The 15789-nt window shown below is 41.5% G+C and overlaps 1 protein-coding gene across 1 annotated transcript in view; it reads right to left on the reverse strand.

The window, feature by feature from the left end:
- LOC115777295 (CD82 antigen-like) overlaps positions 1 to 13558 on the reverse strand; it is a 37584-nt gene extending 24026 nt beyond the window's left edge. Inside the window, exon 1 of the mRNA XM_030725150.1 lies at positions 13416 to 13558. The gene's annotated coding sequence lies outside the window, so the exon portion shown is untranslated. The remainder of the gene's footprint in view (positions 1 to 13415) is intronic.
- Between the last annotated feature and the right edge of the window lie 2231 nt (positions 13559 to 15789).

Consider the following 15789-nt stretch of genomic DNA (forward strand, 5'->3'; position numbering starts at 1 on the left):
CTGTGCAGGCCAGTCAGACCAAACTTGCTCATCCATGTGTTTATGGACCTGCTTTGTGCACTGGTGTGCAGTCATGTTGGAACAGGAAGGGGCCATCCCCAAACTGTTGGGAGCATGAAATTGTCCCAAATGTCTTGGTATGCTGAAGCATTAAGAGTTGCTTTCACTGGAACTAAGGGTCCAACTGGAACTCCCGGAGGTCTGTAGCATTTGACGCTGCAGAAAGTTGGTGACTTCTGCGAACTATGCATGTCAGCATCCGCTCACCCCGCTCTGTGGTTTGATGTAACACTTCATGGCTGAGTTGCTGTCGTTCCCAATCACTTCCACTTTTTTATAATCCCACTAACAGAGGAATGTGGAATATTTAGCAGAGAGAAAATTTCATGACTGAACTTGTTGCACAGGTATCATCCTATCCACGGTACCACGCTGAAATTCACTGAGCTCCTGAGAGCGACTCATTCTTTCAGAAATGAAGCAGTCGGCATGCCGAGGTGCTTGGTTTATACACCTGTGGCCATACAAGTGATTGAAACACTTGAATTCAATGATTTGGATAGGTGAGTGACCTGCCAATATCAATTTTTGCTGATTGCAGTTTTTTTGTAATAAGTGATAACATATACAATGCAAAATTTTAGTTTTATAACAAAACAAATGATTAAACTTTACATTTTCCCCCAAACTGTTACAGGATCGTTTATAATTGAAACAACTGGAAATAATGTGTTCTGTTACTGGAAAGAAGTACAAATAATTAGCTGAAAATGAGCATTATTAAGTAAATTTTAAACATTCACACTCTCTTTCTCATGCAAACAACAACACAACAAGATTGTTAGTTTGTCTTTTGTTTCTTTTCACATGTATATTTTTTCCAGGTACCTTTTCTTTTTTCTTCTTGTTTTTTTTTTACAGGTGCAGCAGTTGATGAATCATTGTGGTTTTCTACGTGTACTCTGTCCTCTCTGTTCCCTTTTTCTTTCTTTTTTTGTTTTCCAGCCTGTCAACTCCAGCATTGCTACAATACATATACATTTATATGAAAAATAACACAAATAAATAAAGAAAAGAAAAGAAAAAACAGGAGCCTACAGAGAATCTACAGAAGAGCAAATATGTTTGGCAGTGCATTCAGATCATAATTGTGCTTGCAAAACCTGCCAAACAAGACAGGCTTAAAAAAAAAAAAAAAGGGTAAAAATGAGTTTCTGTCCACCCACTTTTACCTGACATTTTACCTTACCAAACAAAAGCAGGATTTACACTCTCCTCCAAAAGTGTTGGAACAGTGAGGCCAATCCCTTTATTTTTGCTATAGACTGAACACATTTGGGTTTGACATTAAAGATGAGACAAATCATCAACATCTCAGCTTTTCTTTTCCAGGTATTCCCATTTGGATCTGATACTGATACTTCTTTAAAATGCCCATGTTCTGCTGGGTGAAGATCATTTAAGTGTCTGATTAGGTTTGTTGTTATATGTTTTTGCGCTGATCTCCCACAGTTTAGAGTTTCAGTGCATCTCTTGGAAGAAAATATGAAAATACTAAAGCACAAAAATTAATTCAACAGGATACTACGTACACTTTTATTCACCTGACCTAAGAGCAAAATAAAAAAATCTTTCACTCTCTTCATTGTATCTGCATGATAGATGCAGGGCTCTAGCCAGCGGTTGATCACCTGACGCTGTGCCTTGCTGAAGTGCCGTCAGCCCAGGCTGAGAGTTTCAGCAGTTAGCTAATCACTATCAGAACAGTTAGAATAAGATAGATAGAATAGAATAGACAAAATAAAATAGAACGCCTTTCTTTGTCATTATACGGAAAATTGGAGGGTCACGCCTATTCAGTGCCATGCAGTAGAAAGTCACACTTTCTAAAAATATAAACTAAAACTTCTAAAACTATAGCAGAAAATAAAATAGAATGTATATAAAAATAGATACATTATAAATTTGCTAGCGACGCTGCCATCAGCAGGCCATCCACTAATCGGAAGGTCGATGTTTGATCCCTGGCTGCTCCAGTCCACATGCCAAAGTATCCAAGTTGCTCTCCAATGTGTTCATCGTTGTATGAATGCATGTAAATTTTAGATAGAAAGCACTTAGGAGTAGCTTGTGTGAATGGGTGAATGAGCCATGTTGTATCAAGTGCTCAAGTAGAGCAGAAAAATATTGTATAAGAACCAGTTCATTTACCAACACTTGATTTTCTTCAGCTCTTTGTACTGTATGTTATCCACGGGTTTCTGGACACGTAGGCTGCCATGACAGACGGCTACTTCCGCTGTACGGTTTTATACTTCCGGTTACCCAAAGTTAGAGCCAGCGTTAATGACAAAATTCGGTTACTTTGTGCTGTAACGGGCGGCTTTATTATTTGGAACATGAGCTTGGATTCAACTTGTGCTGTTGTCAGTTGTCACTACACCAGTCTGTACATTTTTTCATATTATTTTATTAAGTAAATTTGTTCTTTTTCCCCAAAATTATACTACCAGTCCAGTGTTTCTGCTTCAGTGATCTGAACATTCTGATATCCAGATCAGTGATGTACCTGATCTGGATATCAGAATGTTCAGCTGCAGCATCACTACATGATTTCCCTAATCAGGCGATACAGGAACAGCTGACTGTCTCCACCACTCCACTTTCCATTAGCATGACCCATGCTAAGTGCTTAGCTTGGCCGATGCTCTGGCTCGGCTCTACAGCTGGTTTAAGGAAAATAACGTTGCCTTGTTTTTTAAGCATTACTTTATTGATTTTATTGCTTTGAATCTGGTGCTCATCAACACCTTTGGAAAAAACAAGTTAATTGATAATGTCGATGTAGCTGACCTCAGGTTCATGTCATTCACCCAGTCAGTGAGAAGTGACGGGTGAGGCACTGTTACTGAATTGTCCTCGCTGCTTTTTAAAACATCCTTGCAATGTATCCACCTCCATTGTAAGCCCGCAACCATAAACAACAGCGCAAATGGAAGTAAAATACCAGCTTTCGCTATGAATTAAGGGTAATGGCACGAAGTCAGGAATCATTTGGATAACTTTGCTCTTCTCCACAGCTGACTGACAGACCAACAACAACCAGTTGTACCACATACTTTGTACATTTTATCCGATAGGAGAACTTTCTGCACGTACACATTTAGTCACTTCATTTGCTTTCGATTTTGTTCTACTGGTGGAACATTTTCAGTATCAGTCAGTCAATCATTTTAATTTAATTGTGGGTAAGCAAAATTGTGATTGACAGTATTTGAGAGTGCGATCGGGGCATTTTTCTCTTCTCCCCAGCCTTCCCTATCTACCCCTGCTTTTTGCTGCTTCGCTGCTTAGAGCGTCTCTTCACACATCCCCAAACTGGAAATTAAATTATGGATCTGGTCAGCTGGCCTCTCAACACTACTGATGGCCAAAATCTCATCACGAGGAGATTGGGAGAAGGGGAACCCTCTTTCCTCTGGTCCGACTACACACCCGGCTGGCTATGTTATGGATTCCTGTGGGGATGGAAGATAACGTTCCTGGCTGCACTGTGTGGACGTGGCATATATATTGATACCAGGATTTCTTTTCCTGAATTGGACCTGGGGATACCTGGTATCCTGGCAGCTGTTCAGGCCCTAGTAAGGCTGCCTATGAGGGATGCAGAAACAGTACAAACTCAATCAGACTCAGTAGAGCTGAATCGAAGTGGATTACATCTGGAGGAGTGTTGGAGTCTCTGTTCTGCGTGGCGGAGTAGACCAAATTCGGATTATTGGACTTCTGAGAGGTAACCAGAAAACTGTAAGTCTGTCAGCTAATAGCTATGACGGCCTGAACCAAAACAATTGCACTATTTGGAATTTGGCTCCCAGACGGCCTTGGATGCTGTCTGTCTAAATCGCCTCTTGGAGATGTTATGTTAACAGATGCTCTTCCCCCCCGCCCCGCCCTGTGACCTGTATGAACTGGTATCCTGGCAACCAAGGCTGACTATACCATCTCATCATGAGCTGCTGGTCTGGAAGCTGTGTGGCCATCACAGCATCCTGCTCGTCTCCGCTGGCAGCCCCTCCCCTACCCACCCTAGTGCTCTCCAGCCTTTAAATGTGCTGCTGCTTTGCTGAGGTGTTTTTTTGGAACCTCTTAAGGTGTTCATAATGAACACATTATGAGATGATTTTTTTGAACCTACCTATCCCAGTGTATCTCTTTCTGTTTTCCTGCTAAAGGTAGAGCCGGTAAAACAGCTGCATGACCTCAGACACCTGCCCCCCCCTGTTTGTGTTTGTCTCTGTGTTTGTATTTCTTGGATGGGTGTCCTGTTAACTGTAATTTCCCCATTGTGGGACTAATGAAGGTATTCGTATTCATATTTATGGGATGTGATCTTTTAATAACCTTTTTTAAATTATTTGTTTTTAATCTGTCTCATTGTTTCTTACGGTTATAATTCTCTTAATTTTTAGGATATTGCGGGGGTGTGTGTATGAGGTGAAATAGTATAATTTTACTGTTCCCACATCACTGTATTCATTATGTCCTTATATCATCATGTTTTCAGCTATGAGCTCACATGTTGCTAAATACAGCGCACTGATTGGTCAGATCTGTTTATTTGCTTGTAAAAGTCAGAAAAATCGAACTTGATCGGAAAAAAAAATCAATGCCGCAAATTCATCCTGTGAAATGTCGCGGTCAGTGTGAATGGCTGCATTAAGAACAGGTGAGTCCGAAAAATATTTTTAACACATGAAACATTTGCACAAATTTTATGTGTGCAAAGGCCTTTGCACATCAGTCCCCTGAGGTTACTGAATGTGCTCTCTAAATTCTGGTAAAACTTTTCTCATAAACAGAAAGATTCACACCCAACAGTGTTGAGAGGCTGAAACACAATCGGCCTTTGGTTTCATTCTGAAATGTGATGCATAAATTAATCTGATTGTCCTGTCTTAATTTTTACACTCCTCCTGCTTCTCCTCCTCTACCTCCTCCTCCTTTTTCCAAAGCTTCTGCTAGTACCAGGCACAACACCACACAGCTCAGTGGCTCTCAATGACGCAGCAGACTGAGATAAGAGCATAGGGCTATACTATGAAGGAAGTTCAACACAGCCAGGCTTTCTTTGCATTAGCTGACTTGACAACTACAGTTGGAGACAATGGGTATCACAACGGGGGCCATCAACTATCTTTGTTAAACCAGGCTTTCTGCTTCAAGCTCTGTGCATGCTCACATAAAAATGAGGATTTCACACGTCATATGACTCTTCTCACAAAATCATCCCTATGAGTGCCGCCTATCCCTAGAGACGTTCTCAGGTGATGAGGATAAAATGGTGATAAAAATCTATAAAGAACATGAGAACAACAATGCAATACTGTTACAAATAAGAAAGAGATTAATGCTGCAGAATATTGTTAATTGTTTAGCACACATAGTAGTAAAATAAACATTTCAATATTAATATATTTTATCACCGAGTGCATTCTCTGTGCTGCTGTTTATTCCTAATGTGATGGCGATGGCTGCACGTTCAAGCTCTGAAACTTTAAACTAGGTACATTTAAACCATCTCATAACCTAATAAGACATTTTTAAAGTAAACTGACTGGTTCTCATAGAGCACTTTATACAACATGCCTCATTCACCCATTCATACAAGAACTTTTTTCTTTCTACACCTAAGTGCTTTCTATCTAACATTCACTCCAATGACCACATCGGAGAGCAACTTGAGGTTCAGTCTCTTGCCCAGGGATACTTTTGCATGCAGACTGGACCAGCTAGGGATCCAACCACCAACCTTCCAATTAGCAGGTGATCTGTTCTACCTCCTGAGCTACAGCCACCCGAAAATCTATTCAACCATACTCCCCCCGGAACCAAAACACTTTGGTTTCCCAGACGACGCCCGGAGGGTCATGGGAATAATACCGCCAGATCACTAGAAATACGACAATTTTATTGCTTGAATAGGTACTAAGGCTGCAACAATTAATCGAGTAACTTGAACAACTTGATTAAAGAAAGTCTTTGACACAAATATTTGCATTGATACTTTGTCTAATCTATGACCCTGCAGCACTCAGGTGTCACCATGTATGCACGACTGTTTCACCCACATTAGCCACTAAAAATAGGCCAGCAATAGAAACATATTTAGGAGGAGGTGTGAATAAAACCTGAATGAAACCGTGTAAATAAAACATGAAACATGACGACATTAAGCCCATTTACGCCCTGGTTTCTCAACAAAAGGACTGATAACACAATCGCAGCAGTTGAGATGATGCTGTCATCATTTTAACATGGAGCGGGAGTCACTCACACACCTGGCAAAGCGAAACATTTACATCTCCTTCTTATTAAGAAACAAAACAAGAGCAAATACGATGTTAGAACAAAAAAAGAAAAAAAGATCCAACAACATGTGTCAACAACCTGTCCGGCATTCAATCATGAGCAGGGAAGTACTTTCACCGGCATTTTATCTCTTTATAAGCTTGTTGATGCAACCCTCCACAATAGTCCCAGTTTCCTCACTTGGCTCCTTGGGAAAATTAATTTTCCCGGCCCTGGTCTCAAGAGAGCATTTGTGGCATCTGGAAGGTGTTTGGGACTGAGTCATAATGATCTAGAGCATTAGGGGCGGCTGTGGCTCAGGAGGTATGCTGAGTTTGGGTGCCAGCTCATTTACCATTAGTGATTTTCCATTAGCAGCAATCGGGGCAACAACAGGCCATAAAATGTCAAAGACAAACAGGCCAAATAATTCTTAGTGACATGAACTGGGCAGATTCCAAGTTAAACTACTCAATTTTGACTTGAGCCATTTAAGTAAAAACCAATGGAAGTGAAGGAACTGTTGGCTGATGTGATGGTGTGGCAAATTCATCAGAGTAGGGCTGCATTTTTATGGCCAAAATGATCAAAATTATTCTAATAACTGTTGAGATAATCATTATTTATCACAATTATCACCTGATTTTATTGCACAGCTTTCACATCCACTTAAAACTGTTTTTATTTTGATTCATTATTTCTTTTGTCAAACTAATGAAACTGGCCTGGTGCTCCTACTAAAGACTGGAAGCAAGCTGACCACAGGGATGTGTTAAACTAAGATGTTGTAATGTCTGGGTTGTGTTCGGTGGTGAAGAGGAGGCGGCGGGCGTACTTATCAGGCAGCCAAAAACGCACAACCACACTGGTACTGGGAATTCCACAGTGTTACCCTTTAATGGAAGTATTCTTCACCAACCTTGTAAGCCCGGTTGAACGGCTGCTGCATTATTATACATAAAAACGAGCAGTGCTAATACAACCCGCGACAAATACAAAGATTTAAGTTAAGAAAATTAGAAGTCCGCCTCAAGCCAAATGTCCGTCTGCAAACGTTTCTCCCACGCTCTCTCTACAGAGGAGCGGTGGCACACATTGGTGACATCATTAACGAAAAGCTTAGACTGTCATAAAGAGACACCACAGTTACGACTGTTACAATGTGTCCTGTAATTAGCATCACAGGCATCTTCTAACATGTAATCAGTCAGTCTGCCTATATAAAGGGTGAAAAGTCATCACTGTGCTGTTTGGTATCATGGTGTGTACCACACCAAAGAGTCCAGAACAACTTCCACAGAGGTCAGAAATGAATTCCAAGGCCAAAGACATCAGTGTCAGATCGCACCATCCGTTGCTGCTCAAGTGGACTTAATGACAGACGACCAAGGAGGACACCACTGCTGAAAGCAAATCATAAAAAGCGTGACTGGAAGTTGCCAAAATGCAAACTGACAAGCAACAAAGCTTCTGGGAGAATGTCCTTTGGACAGATGAGACAAAACCAGAGCTTTTTAGCAAATTACATTAGCTCTATGTTCACAGGCACAAAAATGAAGCACACAAAGAAAATAACTCTGTACCTACTCTGAAACATGGAGGAGGCTCAGTTAGTTCCTAAATTTGTGCAGGTACAATGAAATCTCAAGACTATCGAGGCATTCTTGAGCGAGACGTGCTGCCCAGTGTCAGAAAGCTTTGTCTCAGTCGCAGGTCATGGGTCATCCAACAGGACAATGACCCAAACACACAGCTAAAAACAGCCAGGAATGGCTCAGAACAAAACACTGGACTATCCTGAAGTGGCCTCTGTGACCCCTGATCTAAATCCTATTGAACATCTGTGGAAGGAGCTGAAACATGCAGCCTGGAGAAAGTACCCTTCAAACCTGAGACAGCTGGAGCAGTTTGCTCGCTGGGAGTGGGACCAAAATACCTGTCGACAGGTGCAGAAAACTCACTGAGAGTTACAGAAGTCACTTGATTGCAGTGATTGCTGTAAAACTTTACAGCACTCTTTGCATATGATTTGTTCTTGATCAACATGACTTTGTTTCGACAGTCTGTTATCTGTCGCACATTTGTCTCTTACTGTAATCTAAGTCGTCCAGACTACACCCAGAAATCTTCAAAATGGGTGGTACAGGGACACATTATCAGGCAATGATTTAGGGAGCACTTGAGCATGCATTTTCAATATCTGGCAATCATGTTCATTTAATTAATTTAAATTGAGATTTCAATTTAATTAATTGTGCAGCCCTACATCAAATAGTTTCCTACATGTTTATTATTGATAGGGCTTTAGATGGGAAACTGAGTTTTTGGTTCCAGAACAGCTGATCTGAGTTCTTTCAATCGACTGAGACTAGTGTGTAACTGGTTTTTTGTTTGTTTTTGTTTTGTTCATTCCGTGTCATCTGTTCATTTATGATTTATCTGAATTTTACCTAATGCAATCCTGCTGCACACACTATAATATCCAAAGTCTAAATTATTTGTTGTAACCTGATAGGGACAAAATGCAGGTGGTAAAAGATGAATATAAAAAAACATGGACCAAGCAGATGACTGACCAACAACATGATCCTTCATCAAAGCACGTAATCAACAAGCTCCAAGCTGAAGAAGAGAGCACTGTTTAACACAGCGAAACTCTACAGTAAAGACACAGAGGAGGTGGCGATGAACGGCTAACTTGGTCTGATACCATGTTTAAATCAGGAAGCAGCCATCCTGCTTTATATGGCAGCAATACCAGGCTGGACACTGAATCATTATTAATATTAATTATGAATATGTACACCATCAGAACATCTGTTCTGTGCAGCAGGAAACGTTGCATCGCAGCACAGGACAAACCTCAGCTCTGAGAATGCTGCTCGCTTTTCTGCATTACAGTCACCACATGCTCCTTTAAAGGTCTTCCAACCACACACTCTATTTCAATTTTATTATATGCCTTAGTTTAGGTTGTATGTATAACTTATTGTCTTTCACATTACTGTGCTTGTGATTATTCATTTTTACATTTAAGGAAATGTTTTCTTTAAAAAAAATAAAACTTGTTTTTATGTAAATACAATGAAAGGCTTTAGTTTCTCTAACAGATGCTGTCTGAAGTTAAAAATTACACTTTCTAAAATGGAAACCAATGAAACCAATGAGCAGTTCATTTGTGTTTTTTCTCTCGTCTTAATAAGACAAAAGTATTTCTTATCTGATTACTTGATTACTCGGTGGAATAATCGATAGAATACTCGATTACTAAAATAATCTGATCCACCGTGAATCTGATCAACAGAACCAAACATTATTAAACCCTAAATTAGCTTGAAGGCAATTCTAAACAGGGAAAACAAGTTGTGGACCATAGATGACTCTGGGCAAGTGTTTGAAATCTGCCCTCTCCTCCATTGAACAGAGGTGTGGTGCTGAGTTACAGTTTGAGACATTTAAGTCTTCACAGCAGAATGCAGTCAAACTGGTGCAGAGCTCATGGAGGTGAAAACAGACTTAGCAGCTGCTGTATGCAGCACAGCAATCTATCCAACAAGGCATGTTCTTCTGTTCCTGGTGTATGGAAAGGTAATTAAGGTCACACCAGAGTGAAGCAGCGTCACATGTTGAGGGAGAGATGGAGGACCTCTGACGAGGGGGCAGCTAAAATCCTGGCTGTGCATTGATGCCACCATGCAAACACAAAATTGACCCACATTTTCATTTATAACACAAAGCTATCCTCAAACACACAACCCACTCTGCTTTCAGTGAGAGCTGGAGGACGCTCGGTTGCGGGTCAGACGGTAACAAAGACTCCTCTCTCAGCTTCAGTTTAGAGCCAAAACAATTGGTAGATTGATTTGTTGGAGTCATTATTCAAGCAATAATAAATAAAACAGCTACTTTCACTTTTACAGTTTCCATCACTGAAGCTCAATCTCTTTAGGTTTGTTTTAAACCCGTGGTCAGGCAGAATATGATATCAGTGTTTAGGCATTTTTCATTGTTCTAATTTGTGAATACATGCTGAAGTGTGTCTTATGGTTACACATTCCTTAGGGGAATGGTCTTTTCCAAGATCACAATGTACTGGAGCATCGCTAAATGTGAATCTCACGCTGTGGCTTTACAGCCATCAGATCTCAACTTCACCGAACATCTGTGGGAGCTTCTGGGCCAACATATTAGACATCACCATAAAAAAAAAAAAAAACACTCAACAGCCTCCTGAACAAAGGCACAGTTCTTACCTGATCCTGTGCCATTGGCTCTGTATAATAATAAGTTAGCACACTGTCCTAAAAAAATAAAAACTGGTGACACCATTGGGAAAAAATACATGCATAAATGGAGAGACAAAAAGTGTCAAATGAAGAATTTCTTGCCTTTATTTTATCTTGAATTTGTTTTTCTTCCATTATATCCAACATGAATATTATCTGATCACCAAAAGCTGTGTCATTGTCACTGAAGTCCTTTACTTCAAGTGCTTCACACAGAAATACAGATATGCTCCCAGCAGTTTCACTGCCAGTCTGGCCAGAGGTTCACATGTCACAGTACCAACACAGTGAGGTTCAATGTAAATGTTTCAGTTGCATTCACTTGTTCACATAGCTATATATTACTATATTATATTATATTACTAACTTGGTAGGTGGACAACTGACAAGTGCAGGAACCTGGAAAAACAATAATACTGAATACTATGTTGAAAATGGCCAGCGGTGCGTCACCTCACAAAGCACGCTAATACACTGGCGCACATGGCCAAATCTTTGAATGCAACAACCACCCTCTAGGGATATAGGTGTTCATTCAGCACGATTGGCTGACTGCTGGTGAGGATTTCCCTTTCACAAAGGTTGCTGTGAGGTGCGCTGTACGCAGCAAGATTCTTCACTCTTATCAGTGAAGGTTTAGGCATGCTTTGGTGCACGAGCACACACCACAAACTTCCAGAACTGTTCGGTTTGGTTCAAAAGTAACACTTTAGTAGCTGTCCTTTTAGCAGCTACTTGTTTAAACAAAAACAGCATAAACACTGCAATGGGAGCAATAAGACACACACCCAGTTATTTCCTGTGCTTGTCTTGTGTTGTCAACTTAACACTTGTTGAACTAATCATCTGCTGAGAAATGCACTGCACACCACATAATTATACACTAAGTTCACCATACTCAACACACAGTGAAAAAGAACTAAAGCTACACATGGGGACACAAAAATAGCAGAAATGTTTTCTAAATTTAAAAAAAAAAAAGTACCTTTACATGACAGCATGTAAAGGTACCAGCATGGTTGCCCACCGGTCTGTGAGCTAGTCATATTCATCTATACACGCCCATCAAACCTATCATGTAAACACCCATGGCGGGCCAGCCAGCATCCACCGAAGTGTCCGCTTAATAACTCGAGACCTGTGTGGCCTGCATTTACCAAATTTCATGGGTAGATAGCTTATGACCAAGGGAAGGTTGGGATTGTGAATGGGGTCACTGAGGTCAAGATCAAGGTCACTGTTACTTAAAATAGAAAAATGGTGTCGCTCCATAACTGGGTGACAGTGACCAGGATTAATAAAGTGCGACGGGTGGATTTTGCCCCGCTGGGTGCTGCTGTTGCTTTTGTTTGTCCTTTAGATTTAGCTCCTGCTGTGGAGAAGGCCAAAATCACAGCATACAAAGTTCACACTGAGTGTGAAAAACAATGAAAACTGTCCACTGCATGTTTGTCACGCTGCTTTTCTGACCTCTGATGTCTTCCTGCCTGTTCCCTTTTGCAGTGAACGTGCTGTTGTTTCCTTTTCTGCTCATGTCCATTTTCAACCAATCAGCAGTCTACTGACACATATCATCATTTTGGACCACTCACTGCTGGGCTTTTTTGCTTGTTTTTGGAAGACTTGACAAACGGACGTGTGCATAGGTTACACACTGAGAATCCTTCACTCTGCACACACCAACACACCTGAGGCTGCATGAATTCTGCTTCAGGTATGCAAAACGAAAGGAGAGCAGTACCGTGGCACGCAAACAGACAGGTGAACGGTGGGCACGGACCACCTGTCAAACTATTTCAGTCACAATTGAAGGACAGCTTCATTAGAAAAGACCCACATGTTCCACAAATGGAACGTCACAGATTTTGTGGTACTTTGTATTTTGTGGTTAAAAAAAAAATAACATTTTTTATTTTAACAATTTTGACTCCATTGACAGACAAATAACACCTCCTCACTAAATACCTTACAAAATGACTTCTATCTACTACATTAACCCATAAGGGCCCACACACATTTCTCTTTCAAGAAAAATTTATAAAGAATTTCAAAAATCTTTTAAACTACAAACTTATTTAATTAAATTTGCTTGATATGCCAAACTGTAACACCGGTGTCACTGCAGGTTTCTAATGGGTTAATGGCACTGGTTGTAAAACCATTAAAACCAGTGCCAAACAGTTGTAAAACCTTTTTAGTTTCACATTTAGTATTTTTCTTGCACATTCCGTGTCCTGTTAAGTAATCTGTATGTGTGCATTTAAAGGGAAGTGTCTTCCTCAGTATCAGGCATTAAATAGTCGGGCATGAACTGCAAAAAGAAAATAAATATGTGGCCACGCAGAGATCCTGCTCTGATTGTATCTAACAGATAAAGCTGCACTTTGACACTGAGGCCAGCAGCAGCTCAGTGAAGGAGTTCATCAGGTTTGCTTCAGTTTCTCTTTGAACCACATTCACTTTGCTTTACACACATGCCTGGCTGACGCAGTTTGCAGCAGATAATGCTCCCACAGACTTTCTTCTATGAGTTTTTCATTGGTCTTTGTGGGCTTCGCTGCCAAAGAGATGAAACATGCTTGGCTGAGTTGGTACTTCAGAGCAGGAGGCTGGATTCGCTCAACAGAAGCGCCACATCACTAACCCCGTCATCTCACAACATCTACAAACCACAACCACATGTGATCGTTTTCACAACCTTCCATTCACGCCTGGCTGTGAGGAGCGGGAGCCGCTCCCCGCCGCGGACAAACGGCAGCAGGGCAGCGGGTTACTCACGTGTTACACTCCGAAGAAGAGGCTCCGCGCGACTCCCGTCAGGATCCTGTCCGCTCTGAAAGCACCGCTTCTCGGCCTGATAAACCAACTTGCTCGACACCAACACTAACAACACAACCCTGTGCTCCGAGTCCCAGTCCCAGTCTGTGAGCGCGCAGAGGAGGAGGAGGAGGAGGAGGAGGAGCCACGGCGCTGAGGCCCTTAGCACCGACCGGGCGCCGGTGCCAGTATTCGAACCGTTCAACGTTTTTTTCCACCGCGAACGCACTCGGTGCTCGGCCGAAACACGGGTTCAACTCCGGCCCTGCAAGCTAGCTGGTCTGGAACCAAGAACGTGTGATGAAAGCGTGATAATATCCTGAGCTGGACCGATATATTTTCTAATAGTTTAACAACCCCGCTTTCAAGATTCAAGATTTTTTATTGTCATTTCTGCAGCCTGGAACAAAGCAGTGCAAATGAAGCTAAAAACAATTGAACTAAAATATGAATAATGATTATGCAAATGTTTAAAGAAGGTCACAGTTTGTTTAGTGCTCTCACAGCCTGTGGGAAGAAGCTGTTGAAGAGTCTGCTGGATCTACAGCTGATGCTTGTGAACCTTAGATGGTAGGAGTTAAAACAGGCTGTGAGATGGTCCTATTTTAAGTTCCACCCTCCTGTGGGACAGGATGAGGTGGAGTGTGGTGGAGATAGCATCCTCAGTGGAACAGTCTATTTTGTAGTCACTTCATCAGCACTAGTGTGAGTGTCATGGGGTGGTATTCATTTAGATCAGCCAGGTTGTCCTTCTTTGGCACAGGGATGATGGCAGCTCTCAGCCAGGCTCTGGGGTCGAGAGAGGTGTTCTTCATCTTTTAGTTGCTCAGCACAGCACATCAGGACCCACCCAGGGATGTTGTTGGGCCATGCAGCTTTCCATGGTGCTAGAGAGTATCTTCTTCACTGGAACTGATTGAAGGGGGGAGCCGATTCAGTGTATTCCTCCAGGTCAAGTCTCCATCCTTCAAAGTGTCCCACTGTGTCGTAGCCCTGCAGTGTGGGAATAGCATGTTGTGACCAGACTCTGGTTTTCCTAATGGGAGGTCTCTGTTGTTTTGCCCTGGGTCTGTACATGGGCGTGAGCAGCACTGTAGATGGTCAGTTGCCAACATGACAGAGGAGGACAGCTTTGCATGACTCTCTAATATTCGTGTACACCAGGTCTATTGAGTTGCTTCCCTTGTTGCAAAGTCCACATGTTGATAGAAATCTGGAGGACAGATTTGCGACTTGCCTGGTTAAAAATCCCCACTACTATGAAGAATACTTCTGGATGAGCCATCTGACGGGCTGATGTTTTTGTACAGTTCCTCCATAGCTTCCTTCTCATTGGCCCTTGGCGGTACTTATACAGCCAGGATGATGACTGCCGCAAACTCTCGTGGCAGGTAGAAGGGATGACATCTCCCCATCAGTGGCTCCGTGTCTGGTATGCAGACCTTTGAAACCACCTTGCTGGTGTAAACTGCCAGGCCTCCTCCTCTATGCTTGCTGGTTAGAGGAGCCCCTGACTCAATTTTGATTTGTGCAGATCTAAAACTGATAATCGAAACATAAAAATTCTACCCTTTAAATAACCTGACCTGTTAAACCAACTGAGCCATGAAGCCTTTGAATTAGAACATGATGATCCACAAGTGTGGAAGCAGCAGTGAGATCAGGAAGAGCTAAAACTGAAACTCTCTGTGAATTGCTGTGGATCTTTAGGTCATTGATGACTTCAGTAAGAGCTGTTTCTGTGCTATGATTGGTTCTGAACCCTCATTGGTACTTAGCATAAAGCCTGTGAGGTATTCATTTGGTTGTTGGTAAACATTTTTTTCAGATATTTTCTGAGGAATGAAACATTAGAAATAGGACTATAATTATTAATTACCAGTGGATCTAAGTTATTTTTCTTGAGTAGCGGTGATTACAGCATATTGTCATGATCCTGGGCTTTTTGCCCTGTGTTTTGTGGTTTTTGGTTTCGTTGTCAGCTTCTGGTTTAGATTTTTAGTTTGTAGGTTTTGCAGTATTGAGTTTTGTACCCTTTAGTTCCTGGTCAGGTTTTTGTTATAGCTTCAGAATTTCTTAGTTTAATTCTTGGTTACAGTTTATTGCATCAGCAATAAAACCTGTGTTTCGAGTCCATGTCTGACTCTGAATTCTGCATATTTGGGTCCACATCCTGCCTCACTACCATCTCATTAAACACATTTGAGAGAAATGGGGAAAGTGCCAGACTGTAGAGAGCTGTTGATAATATTTACTGATGCTGATTTGTAAAACAATGAGATATAGATTTGAATAGTTTGGTGGCGATGGGGTCGAGTAAAGATGTGCAAAACTT

Source organism: Archocentrus centrarchus, unplaced genomic scaffold (genome assembly GCF_007364275.1).
Source record: "Archocentrus centrarchus isolate MPI-CPG fArcCen1 unplaced genomic scaffold, fArcCen1 scaffold_48_ctg1, whole genome shotgun sequence".
In the NCBI taxonomy this organism is placed as follows: domain Eukaryota; kingdom Metazoa; phylum Chordata; class Actinopteri; order Cichliformes; family Cichlidae; genus Archocentrus; species Archocentrus centrarchus.